This window comes from Mus musculus, chromosome 12 (genome assembly GCF_000001635.26).
Source record: "Mus musculus strain C57BL/6J chromosome 12, GRCm38.p6 C57BL/6J".
NCBI lineage: Eukaryota > Metazoa > Chordata > Mammalia > Rodentia > Muridae > Mus > Mus musculus.
In genome coordinates, this window is record NC_000078.6 from 85394525 (window position 1) to 85408103 (window position 13579).

Sequence of the window (13579 nt, forward strand, 5' to 3'; positions counted from 1 at the left end):
GCTTGGGTTGTATGGCGCCTCCTCTTCCTCTAGACCAGAGAGGCAGCCTTTTCAGAGAAACTTTCTCTCACCAGCTTGCTGACTTACTTGTAACACTCATTTCCTATGTCTTCTTGGCTTACTTTGAGTCCTTACTGAAGAGCCTTTCAGCCAAGAGAGTAAGTCCAAGAGGACAGGGAACTTTGTCTCAGTGCCTGGCACCAGAGGATTCTCTGGTTAGACAAACAAGTAAAGCCCACAGCGTAAGTTTCTGTAGAAGTGTGTGGATTTTGATGTCCTCAGACACATGCATACACTTGTACATGGTGCAAACAGAGGTCTGGAGTGGAAACAGACCTCGGTTTCCAGTCAGGGAAGAAGGCACCAAAGGAGAAGGAAAAGAACTGTTACTGAATTGTATCTTGGCGCTATTCCACGGCTTTTGGTACATTTGATCCTTAAAATAACCCACGGGACACTGAAGAAAATTCCAAGTATCTAAGCCATTATAGAATCAGAATCTTTGAGGATGGGACCTGGCTTTATTGTCCCCATTATATAGATAATGAAACCGAGTCTTATAAGAAATGGCTTGCCTGAAGATAAGCTATTACTAAGACCAGAGCAGGATATAAAGCAGAGGTTTTCAGATTATAGGGCAGTCTTGTTCTTTGTCTCAAATTAAAGGAGAAATTACTTTACTCATTACTTCTCTTTATTGCTGGGGAATAAAAGAGAAAGCAAGCCAGATAGTGGTGGTGCACAACTTTTTTTTTAAAGACTTATTTATTTATTTTATGTATAAGTACACTGTAGCAGTCTTCAGACACCAGAAGAAGGCATCAGATCCCTCAGATCCCATTACAAATGGTTGTGAGCCACCATGTGGTTGCTGGGAATTGAACTCAGAACCTCTGTAAGAGCAGTCAGTGCTCTTAACTGCTGAGCCATCTCTCCAGCCCCTGATGGTGGTGCACAACTTTAATCCTGGCACTTGGGAGGCAGAGGCAGGCAGATCTCTGAGTTTGAGGCCAACCTGGTCTACAGAGCAAGTTCCAGGACAATCTACACAGAGAAACTCTGTTTCAAACAAACAGAAAGAGAGGAAGAGAGAGAGAGAGAGAGAGAGAGAGAGAGAGAGAGAGAGAGAGAGAGAGAGAGAGAAAGGAAGAAAGAAAGAAAGAAAGAATGAAAGAAAGGAAGGAAGAAAAAAGAAAGAGAGAAAGGGGAAGGAGGAAGAGAGAGGGAGAGAAGGAGAAGGGAGAGAAAGACAGAGAGAGAGAGGAAGGGAGGGAGGGAGAGACAGAGACAGAGACAGAGAGCAAGCGCTGGTGAATGCTGCCTCAGAAGCTATGGCCAGCTGGCAACTGGAGCTAGTAACACTGTCAAAGGGAAAGGGGAAGCTAAAGAAACGTCTCTACCATCAGATCAATCTGGAATCAAGACTGTCTCTTCATGTTATTTATAAGCTTGTGGAACTTGCATTGCTTTTTTTTTTTAATAAAATATATAAGTGAAGATAGTATGCTAACTTAAAATTTCAAAATGCATTAACTACGGGTAAGGAAGGCCTCCTGAAACGTCAAGATCTCCTGAAGACACTTAGGAACCTTTTCTAAACCAAATTGCATAGCCCAGAGGAGTCTGGCTTCAGTAGGGGAACTGTACTATTGAGAGCCCTTAACTTTCAGGAGGCGCAGTTGCCTGGCTGGTATACACTTACAGTCCCAGCACTAGGAAGGTGGAGACAAGAGAACCAAGAGTTCGAGGTCAGCCTTGGCTACACAAGATCTGAGATCTCTCTAAAGACAATCAGGCAATAGACTCATCAGTTCTGGCCTCTATCTTAAACCTTCACTTACATCAAGCCACAAAGTGTGGACCCTTACAGAGATGGGTTAGAGATCTTTACCTATAAAACGCAAGCCTTTTCCTAGTCTGCTAAAGGACACTGGTATACACAGGCTTAAATTAAGGCTTAACACAGAGCCATTAAATACCATGTAAGGACAACCTGGAGAGTCTACATTGTAGAGAGCCACCTTTAATAGCCATCTCCATTTCTAAATCCTTCCTAAAATACATATTCCCAAGAGAAAGTCCATGTGCTCATGTTGGGCCGTGTGCCTCTCTCATAGGATCTGGGATGGACTGGCCTCTAGGATTCTGCAAATTAGGAAAAGACAGACAGCTTTTTAAATCCATCCCTCTAGCTCCCCAGAAGAATGCTTTCTAAAAGGTCAGATGCTGAAAGAAATTTAGGTACTAATAACTATGTTTCAAAACAGTTAGAAACAAAGAAATGGATATTTCTTTGTCATTGTTTGTTTCAAGACAGGGTTTCTCTGTATCCCTGGCTGTCCTGGAGCTCAATCTGTAGCCCAGGCTGGCCTCAGAGATCTGCTTGCCTCTGCTTGCCCAGTGCAGGGATTAAAGGCGTTCCCTTCCATCATGTGGGTCCTGGGGGCTGAACATCGGCAGGCACCTTTCCTGCTGAGCCAGCTCTCTGATCCATTTTTTCACTTTACTGTCCTTTAGAGGGATTGATTTGGCTGCAGTGTTCAGAGAGAAAATAAAGCTGGAGGAGGCAGTGAGAGCACCTGTAATCCCAGCACTCAGGAGATCGAGGCAGGAGGATTGCCAGAAGTTTGAGTCCCGTTTGGACCCTACAGTTATAGGGAGTTCCAGGGCAGCCTGAGCAACAGACATGTGAGATTCTGACTCAAAAACACGAGCTAGCGAAAGGACGGGAGAGAAGTTGGAAAGCCGTCAGAGCTGACAGCCGCTGAGAAACGAACAAGGCTGTGTGTGGTGGAAGCAACTTCCGAACAAGGCTCAAGGGCTCCACGCGTAGTTTGCAAACTTGACTGGACATTTGAACAGCTGTTAAAAAGGTGAACCCCAGAAACTTGTCTTCAGCCATTAGAACAATTTCTGGGTGTTGCCTGAAAATGTTATGCTAGTTATGTTAGAAATGTTCTGTTGTTCTGAGAACAAACCTCATGGTGTTGCCCCACAGTTCTGGGGCTTAAGCAATCCGGCTGTCTCCGCCTCCTGAGCAGGAGAGACTCCGGACTCACGCTATCAAGCCTGACCTGGTGTTATCAATTTTAATGTACTTGCCTGTTGTCCTCCTGAGACAGGCGGCGTAGTGGAGATTGTTCTGTAGCTAGCTGGACATCGGTCTTGGGAGTCACTGGCCTATTAGACATTTTTTTTTCCCTAAATGTCCTTTAGTCCAGTTTTTTTTTTTTTCCATCTTATCTCTTGCTGTTGCAATTAAGTATTATCATGACATAGCTTTGGAGTACTTGCAATCTGTGCTCATTGTATTAGAGTCACTAATCTGCAGGATCTCTTCTGAGGTCTTTAGGACAAGGACAAGGACAGAGAGCTTTAGTGGCTCTAAGCACTTGATTTATTTTGTTAGTGTGTCTGGGGCTTATGGCTCTTAACTTGGAGCTCCAGGGTGATGGCTTGTCAGTTTTTCCTTTGAGGACAACAATCCCAGGTCACACCCTTCCTCTTACTGTAGCTAAGCCTCCATAGCAAACACACCTATGTCTGGTATTTCTGAACTGATAGCTATGTGCTGAAGACATACTGTTCTAGGAGCCAGGCTCATTTTGCAATTTCTCCTCCTCCACCGCCCCTTGGTCCCGCTGATGAATGTCTCTGAGTCTCGACTCGTGACAAGCCATAGGTTCTGAGTGTTCTTTCTAGGATGTCACAGCACTGTTGACTTCTCAGGAATAGCAGGAGTTCAAAAGGATGGTGCTCTCTAGGCATGGAAGTCTGGTGTTAGGTATAGGCAGGTCATTTGATCTCAACTTGTTCCTTCCCATGTTTATAGCAAGGGAGCTTAGAATCCATAACTAGGAAAGGATTTCTAATTTTCAGTCATTTGAATACCACCATCCTCATGATTTTTTGCCAAATTCGTGTGCCATCTGTTATTTATTTCATATTTTCATTAAATTAATGACTGTGCTTTGCCATAGCAATCACTTCAAACCTCTCTATAAACAAGATATTCATGAAGTCACCAATCCATGAAATCAGATCTGATAGGCTACCTTCCAGTACACATAAGTAAATGCACATTTGTTGGCACCCGGCACTCCCTAGCCTAAAATGCTCTCCTGCCAATATAGAGATGAGCATCACACCTTGAGACCGGTAACCCAAGCAAACCTAGAGGTTAACAGGAAGGTGAGGGGCCAGGGAGATGGCTCAGTGGGAAGAAGCTAGTCACACTAGTGATAACCCTTGTGCTCTCCGGAATCCTCCCAAAGAGCCAGAGGTTCCTGTAAGCCCAGCGTTCCTCCTGTGAGACGGGAGATGGAGACATACGGGAACTCCTGTGCCTGCCCGGGGCTGGAATGCTTGGGGCAAGAACACAAACAAGAGTGATCCTGCCTCAGCAAGGTGGGGGTAAAATCCAACACCTGAAAGTTGGTTTTTAACTCTACACTTACACCGTGACACATGCGCACTCTCGCGCTCTCTCTCTCTCCTCTCTGTCGCTCTCACTCTCTATCTGTCTGTCTGTCTCTGTGTGTGTGTGTCTCTATCTCTCTGGTTCTCCATCTCTCTGTCTCTCTCTGATTCTCTGTCTCTGTCTCTCTGTCTCTCTCTCTCCCTTTCTCTCTCTGCCCCACCTCTCCCTCTCTTTCACACACACACACACACACACACACACACACACCCCATGCCCACGAGGCAGATGACTCCAGACCCATCAATTCACCAGAGTATGCGTGCCAACTGTAAGAATAAAAACTACTCTTCTGTCCTTTTGCTGCAGACGTCATGGTTCAAGGCAAGAGCCAGGCTACCTGGTGTGTGTTCAGCAAAGCTGACATTGAAGGGCAGTGATGGAGAAGACAGGATGGAGTAGAACAAAGTCAAATGGCATGCATATATGAAAATATCATAATGGATTACTTCATATGTTACTTTTTTTTTCAGTCTCACTTTGTAGTCCTAGCTGGCCTAGAACTCACTGTATAAACCAAACTGGCCTCCACCTTGCCTTTGTCTTCCAAGTGCTGGGACTAAGGTGAGCACCACCTTTAGTAAAGCTGTGCCTAACATTTTTTTCTTTCAGTTCACCCACATGATGGCTCACAATCATCCCTAGCTCCAGTTTCGGGGGACTGGATGGCCTCTTTTGAACTCCAAGGGCACCCATACTCCTAAATCTAAAAAGGAGTGAAGCCCATAATCTTCTAATTATGAGACTGATTAGAAACTGAGTCCTTTCTTAGACCGAGTACCAAAGTACCCCAGAACTGACTCTCTGGGGCAACGGTAACTCCTCCATAGCCAGGGGCCTACAGATGAGATTGCTGAGTGTAAGAACTGACCTGCAGGGTGTGGGCAGATGGCTCAGTGGGTAAAGTGCTTATTGAGTGAGTGTCAAGACCTAGTTCTAATTCTGAAAGTCTATGTGAAAATCTGGGTAGTCAGGCATGATGGCTCCCGTCATCCTAGCACTCAGGAGGCAGAGATAGGTGATCCCCGGAGCAAGCTGGCTAGCTAGGGGAGCTGAAATTGATGCCCTCTGAGCTCAACAAGAGACCCTGCCTGAATAAATAAAATGGAGAGCAATCAAGGAAGACATCAATGTCAACTTTGGGCTTCCACATACATTTCTACACCAGGCATGTGCATGGGCACCTGTGCATACATATATGTACGTACACACACACACACATACACACACACACACACACACACACACACACACACACACTATAGAATCCACCAGTAGACCCTAATCCCAGAAGCAGGTGCCACCCCCCATCTCTTCTGTCATGTTTCTACCTTACACACGTGTATCTGGGAACAGCTTGCTGGGCCACTGTTGCTGTGGCCCCCACGTCCTGTGATGTTGTTCGTGTTCCATAGCCAAAGCAGCTATGAAGGGAGCTCCTGACTTTCTGCCTTTTAAATCTCTCATGTGCATCTCATTTGCTAGAACTTTTTTTTTTAACCCAGACCCTAACTATAAGGGGAATCTAAGAAGCATAGTTTATGGGAACCAAAGAAGGCTCAGGAAAGAGAGAATAGATTTGAGGAGCCAGTCAGGCAGACCCAGGACACATCTCCTGCCACTGGCAGAACAGCTTTCATGAGGGAAGAAATCAGAGAGCAGGAAAAGGGAACATGATCAACATGGCTTTTTAATTACACTGTGTGTGTGTGTGTGTGTGTGTGTGTGTGTGTGTGTGTGTGTGCTCGCGTGCTTGCTTGCACAGATGTGCCATTGTGCATGTGTGGAGATCAAAGGGCTATTTACAGGAATCTGCTCTCTCCTTCATTATGTGGGTCCCAAGGATCAAAAGTCTGTCTACCGCCTTGTGGGCAGGTCCTTTTCTTGCCGAGCTATCCTGCCAGTCCAATGATGTTCTATTATGCCACCAAACAGTTGTTCTTTTGTGAGCATGTGTGTGTGTGTGTGTGTGAGAGAGAGAGAGAGAGAGAGAGAGAGAGAGAGAGAGAGAGAGAGACAGATAGACAGAGAGAGAGACAGAGATTGTTATTAAACGCGTTCTCACGCCCGGCCAGGAAGAACACCACAGACCAGAATCTTCTGCGGCAAAACTTTATTGCTTACATCTTCAGGAGCAAGAGTGTAAGAAGCAAGAGAGCGAGAAAACGAAACCCCGTCCCTATTAAGGAGAATTATCCTTCGCCTAGGACGTGTCACTCCCTGATTGGCTGCAGCCCATCGGCCGAGTTGACGTCACGGGGAAGGCAGAGCACATGGAGTGGAGAACCACCCTCGGCACATGCGCAGATTATTTGTTTACCACTTAGAACACAGCTGTCAGCGCCATCTTGTAACGGCGAATGTGGGCGCGGCTCCCAACATCTCCCCCTTTCCTTTTAATAAGAGCAAATAGGCCACCCATATTAATGAGAGTGGAGATAGAGGTCAAATCCCCAGTGTGTAGGTAAAGGAGCCATGTACAGGATTAGCTCTTAGGCTCACAGGCTTTTACCCAGAGCAACCCTGACCTGCTCCCGTGTCGTTTTGCCTGGAGAGAAGGACACTTGGACACTCAACCTTCTTGAAAGATGACATGTCTCCCTAGAATAGGCTCATATATGCCGCAGAGCCTTTCTACTGCAGTGCTTAGCCGTGCAACTCTCTCGGGCTGCTGAAGCACACTCACTCTATCCCGTGCAATGAGACTAGCCTCATGGGATATAAGAGCTGAGTGGCCAGCGACCTATTGCCTAAGCATAGATATATCAGGGGAAGCTCCATGTTCTAGTCCTGCAAGCGCCTGGGCAATAACCACCTTGTCTCTCCTAGTTTGGGCCTTAAGCTTACAGACCAATCAAAGAAGCAACACTAATCCACAGCAAAGTGTATCTCCAAATAATATTAATCCCACCCATTTTTTAAAGAAAGAAAATGCTGAGGAGATCCAATTGGGTAATCCTTTGGTCAGGGACAGGTCCAAGCGCGTGGAGTTGACCTGAAGTCTCAATTCCCGAAGGATCTGTTCAAATTCAGCCATCCAATTCTGTAACATATACTGAAAAAGACTTTTTGACAAATTAGCTGCCCTAGTAAATTTAACATACTGAATGGAAGTAACACACAATCCCGGAAACTTTTGTTTACATCCCAGCTGAGTTATTTGTCATAATACATCTAGTTGTATCTGGACAAGATCTATGAGTTGATTAACCAGCATGAGACCTCTCTGTATCTTGACATTAGCTGAGGCCTGTTTATCTATGACTGTAGTCACTGAGGCTGACAAAGTGTTAATGGTGTCAGTCGTCTGGACCTGTCCAGACAGAGCCAAGGCTGTCTGAATTAAGGCCAAACCCAGTTTCTAGTTAGTGGTAAAAAAGCAGGAGAATACTTGAGCATTATACATCACCGTCATTGGGAGTGGAAATGTCGACATTATCCCCCAACGCTGCTCTCTCTTTATTATTGACGCCCTGGACATCACCAAGACGAGGGACATCAGTATTCCCTTGGTCAGTCTGGATTTTTCGGGTGAGTCTTTCTGGTATCCAAAATGGGTTGTCTTCATTCTGTGGGAAAACACAGACAGCTCCCCTGGATCTTATCAAGATAGGATCCGGGCCATACCATTTATTATCAAGGACATTTTTCCATTTAACCATCTCATTGGGCCTATCTGGCTCTGAACAATGACGTTCAGCCGCAGTATGGCCATGAGCATCAATATTTAAAAAATTGAGTGTAAAGAGTGCCAAAGACACAGACACTCTTGGTGCTCGGGGTAAAATCTCTTCAATTCCCCTCTTCTGTTTTATAAGATAGGCTTTGAGGGTGCGATGCGCACGCTCAACAATACCCTGTCCTTGAGGGTTGTATGGAAGTCCAGTCAGGTGGGTCACGTCCATCTGACGGCAGAACTGTTGGAATTTTTGAGACGTATAAGCTGGTCCATTATCAGTCTTAAGGAGTCTGGGTTTCCCCCAAGCACTCTATGCCTCAAGACAATGTTGAATCACATGTGAGGCTTTTTCTCCGGTTAACGGAGAAGCAAACATGATGCCAGAACATGTGTCAATGGACACATGGAGATATTGAAGTTTTCCAAAGGAAGAAACATGTGTAACATCCATTTGCCAGACCTGTAGAGGTCGAATACCGCGTGGGTTAATTCCCACATGAGGAACTGGCAAGAACTCACAGCAGCTTTGACATTGAGTAACAATGTCACGGGCTTCTTTTCTTGTCAAGGAGAAACGACTGCGTAATGTTTCAGCCGTCACATGAAAATTGTTATGAAAATTTCTTGCAGCCTCTACCGGGGATGATAGGGCAGCAGCCACCACTTTAGTGGCCTTATCTGCCAAATCGTTTCCCAGAGCCATGGGGCCAGGTAGGCCTGAATGGGCTCTAACATGAGTAATATAAACAGGAGATCCTCTAGATAACAAAACTAATTGTATCTGCTGAAAAATATTGGCAACTCTACTGGAAGGCTTAATCACTCCAGCCACTTCTAAAAGATTTACTGCATTAACCACATAACAGGAATCTGACACAATATTAAGGGGTTCTAAAAAGGTTTTTAAAACTTCTAAAACCACTAAACATTCTACCACTTGAGGTGAAATTTCATTATACTGTTTGGATACCACTTTACCATTAGCCACATAGGCACCTATGCCAGTTTTTGATCCATCAGTATATACCACAATCCCATTTTTAAGTGGGTTTCTTACTGTTATTTGTGGAAACACAACAGATTGATTTTGGACAAACTGTAAAAGTGGATGTTTTGGATAATGGTTATCTATTTGTCCTGAAAAGGAGGTAACTAAAACTGCCCAATCATTAGATGTGGCTGCCAAGGTTTGAACCTGTGCAGCGGTATAAGGTACAATTAAAAGATATGGACTTCGCCCAAAGTGGGTGATTGCTGCTTTTAGACCTTTAAGGGCAAGCTGTGCAATTGCATCAGGATACCAATCTATTATTTTAGCTGGGGATACGTTTGGATGGATCCACAACAATGGCCCATTCTGCCACAAAACTGCAGTTGGCAATTGTGCTGTCTTAAAGACACACAAACTGAAAGGCTGCGAATCCTCAATACGTTGTAATTGTGCATTTTGTAAGGCATTTTCCACTTTTTGTAAGGCCTGGTTAGCAGCTAGAGTAAGAGTCCTAGGGGAGGAGATATGAGGATCTCCTTCTAAAATACCAAACAAAGGCCTTAACTCAGCGGAAGGAATCTTTAAAAAAGGTCTGAGCCAATTAATATCTCCCAACAGCTTTTGAAAATCATTTAAGGTATGGAGGTGATCTCTTCTTATCTCTACCTTTTGGGGCACAATCTTATCTGGGGACACCACAGAGCCCAAAAATTGTCCTGTATCAGAAATTTGGACCTTTTCTGTGGCTATCTGTAAACCCCACTGACTTAAAGTTTTAAGTAGAAAAGGATATGCCTTTTGTAGCATGGTAAGGTCTTTATGGCATAGGAGGATGTCATCCATGTAAAGGAGCAAAATTAAAGAGGGGAATTGTTCCCTCACTGGCAAAAGAGCTTCTTGCACATAAAGTTGGCACATAGTAGGACTATTGGACATTCCCTGTGGTAAGACCTTCCATTGATACCTCTTATCAGGTTCCATGTGATTAATAGAGGGGATGGTAAAGGCAAATCTGGGCCTATCTCTTGGACACAAAGGTATAGAAAAGAAACAATCTTTAATATCTATAATAATTAAATTCCAGCCACGTGGTAAGGCGGAAAGTACAGGGAGACCCCTCTGTACTGGGCCAAATAAGTTCATTTGCTCATTAATGGCTCTGAGGTCATGGAGCAGTCTCCACTTTCCTGACTTTTTCTTAATTACAAAAATTGGAGTATTCCAAGGTGAGGTAGATGGCTCAATATGGCCTAGTTTTAATTGTTCCTCTACCAGTTGAATCACAGCTTCCAGTTTTTCAGAGGATAGGTGCCATTGAGGAACCCACACTGGGTCCCCTGTTTTCCATGGTATGGGTCGTGCTGCCCCAATGGCCGCTATGGAAAACCCAGACCCTGTCTGTCTTGGTTTCCATTAGGTAAGATAGGCTCTATCCTTCCCTGTTCTTGATGTCCTAACCCTTTTCCTTCTTTATAACCCATCTTTGCCATGATATTTTTTGCTTTAGTTGAATACCCTCCCGATGGGGCGTTTTCATTGGACAAAATAAGGCCCAAATGCTGCATAATATCCCTTCCCCAGAGGTTAACCGGGAGTGGGAGCACATAAGGTATGAATTTCCCTTGCTGTCCTTCAGAGGATTCCCACGTCAAGGCAACGGAGCTTATAGTGGGACATGATTGATATCCTAGGCCCTGTAATGAATGAGATGACTCTGTGGTGGGCCATGCTTTGGGCCACCAATATGTAGAGATTATACTTTTATCTGCTCCGGTATCAAGGATGCCTTCAAACTCTTTTCCGTTGATCTTAAGGCGGAGCTTAGGTCTATCATTTAAAGATACAACCAAATAGGCAGAATCATTTCCTGAGGAGCCCATTTTCTTTATCTCAGGTCCTGCAGATTTCTCCCTGGTATTATCAGGGAGGAGCAGCAGCTGAGCTATCCTATCTCCTTTACTAATAGAAAAAACGCCTTTAGGGCTTGAGCACAGGACCTGTATTTCAGGGGAATGTTGACAATCCATAACTCCAGGGTGGACTACTAAGCCCTGCAAGGTGAGTGAACCCCGGCCGAGAATAAGGCCCATGGTTCCCAGGGGCAAGGATGGTATAGGCTCCACTGGCACCGGCTGAATACTCATTTGAGGCATTAATAGGAAGTCGGAGGCGGCACGCAGGTCCACCCTTGTGGGTCTTCCTGGGTCGCCTCTCTGACTGCTTCCTGGGTCCTGACAAACCGGTTCCCATATCTTTGAGGGCCCTGGGACCGAGGGCCCGATGACCCGTTTTTTGGCACATCAGTTGATTGACTATCAGGTGGGGGAAGGATTCTGCCCTTTATATCCCTCACAGAGCGACACTGGTCAGCTCTATGATAACCCTTGCCACACTTAGAGCAAAGAGTGAGAGTCCCTCCCTGTTTATCTGGAGCTCTGCAATCTTTCTTAAAATGCCCAGGCTTTCCGCAATTAAAACATGTCCTCTGATCATTTCTGCCCATGGAGCGGTTTTGGGATTGAAGGATGGCAGCCGCTAAACCTGCATTGCTGAGAGGTCCCCCAAGCTCTCGACAGACCCTGAGCCAGTCTTGTAAGCCTTTGTTCTTTCTTGGGGCTATGGCCGCTCGGCACTCCTTTGTGGCTTGCTCATAGATTAGCTGTTCTACCAGAGGCGCAGCTTGCTCTGACTCTCCAAAAATACGCTCTGCTGCCTCTGTCATTCTGGCCACAAAATCTGAGAAGGATTCCTGAGGTCCCTGGACAACTTTTGTTAATTGACCAGTGGTTTCACCTGCTCGGGAGAGCGCCTTCCAGGCCCTAATAGCCGTGGAGGAAACTTGGGCATAAGCTCCCCAATGGTAGTTTGTTTGATCAGCAGAATAAGCTCCCTGACCCGTTAACAAGTCAAAAGTCCAATCTCTCTGCTCTGGAGTCAAAGCAGCTGCGTTTGCTCGGGCCTGCGCTTGTGCAGTTTCATGCCAAAGAGCTCTCCATTCCATATATTTGCCCATACTAGGGAGAGCGGCTTTTACAATCGTTTGCCAGTCAGCAGGAGTTAGTGCCATGCCGGCGAGCCTGTCTAACTGCACCAAGGTAAAATTAGCATTGGTTCCATATTTACGGACCGACTCGGCAAGCTCTTTAATCTGTAAGTATTCCACCGGAGCGTGGACACGCCCACCCTCGGCTCCTTCAAAGACTGGAAATGCCTGTTGTATTTTCCTTTGTTCCTCTCTGGGAATGAATGAGTCTGCGCACTGCCTCTCTGCGCACTGCCTCTCTGCGCATCTCTCTGCGCATTGCCTCTCTGCGCATCTCTCTGCGCATTGCCTCTCTGCGCATTGCTGACGCACTACGCAGGGCGGGGGCTCCGCATAGGGCGGACCTTGAAACCGACTGCCCTGAGGCCAATCAGCAAACTGGCCTTCGCCAGCCGCTTTTGGCTTCCTTAACTGATTAGCTAGCACTTTACCTGGCTGGTACCCTTTTTTCTCATAATGAGCTGCTTCTTCCTCCCAGTCTGTTTCCTCAGAGGAGAATTCTTCATCTGCTTCAGAGCTACTAAGAGCTGGCTTCCTGAGCTCATCTAGTGACGAGTATCTCCTAGAGACCTCCGCTAATCGATCTTTTTTCTTTTCTTTTTTCTTTTCCTTCCTTCTAATCTCTCCCCAGGTATTCTTACCTGACCTAAACTTTTCCTCGGGTTCAAGACCCTTGGAAAGGCCTGTATACTTATTTTGTGTACCATATTTTCTCTTTGCTCCTACTCTCTCTCCCCGCTTTACTTCTGATAGATTGCCCTGAATTTCATCCAGAATCCTCCCTGCCTTAACCACTTGATAACATGTGAAAAGGAACAAAAGGGCTTCTAACACTAGAAAAAATTCAAGGCCAAACATTTTCCACTTTACTTCTGATAGACTGTCTTGAATTTCCTTAGAAAGTTCAAGGCCAGGCTTACCTCGTAAAGCTATACTCACTGGTACTCTCGTTCCCCAGCTGAAAAGTTCTGAATTCATGCAGTTGAATCCTTCTTAACAGTCTGCTTTACGGGAAACTTTATTACCGCGACCCGCAGTTCTGGTTCTGGAATGAGGGATCTTCCTTGTACCGGTGATGGTAAACTCTCGTCCCGAGTTTTTTCTCGTCCCGGAATTTGGCACCAATTGTTATTAAACGCGTTCTCACGCCCGGCCAGGAAGAACACCACAGACCAGAATCTTCTGCGGCAAAACTTTATTGCTTACATCTTCAGGAGCAAGAGTGTAAGAAGCAAGAGAGCGAGAAAACGAAACCCCGTCCCTATTAAGGAGAATTATCCTTCGCCTAGGACGTGTCACTCCCTGATTGGCTGCAGCCCATCGGCCGAGTTGACGTCACGGGGAAGGCAGAGCACATGGAGTGGAGAACCACCCTCGGCACATGCGCAG

At 45.8% G+C, this 13579-nt stretch overlaps 1 pseudogene; it reads right to left on the reverse strand.

Moving 5' to 3' along the window:
* Nucleotides 1-8081: 8081 nt before the first annotated feature.
* On the reverse strand, nucleotides 8082-12394 carry Gm51954 (annotated as a pseudogene).
* Between the last annotated feature and the right edge of the window lie 1185 nt (nucleotides 12395-13579).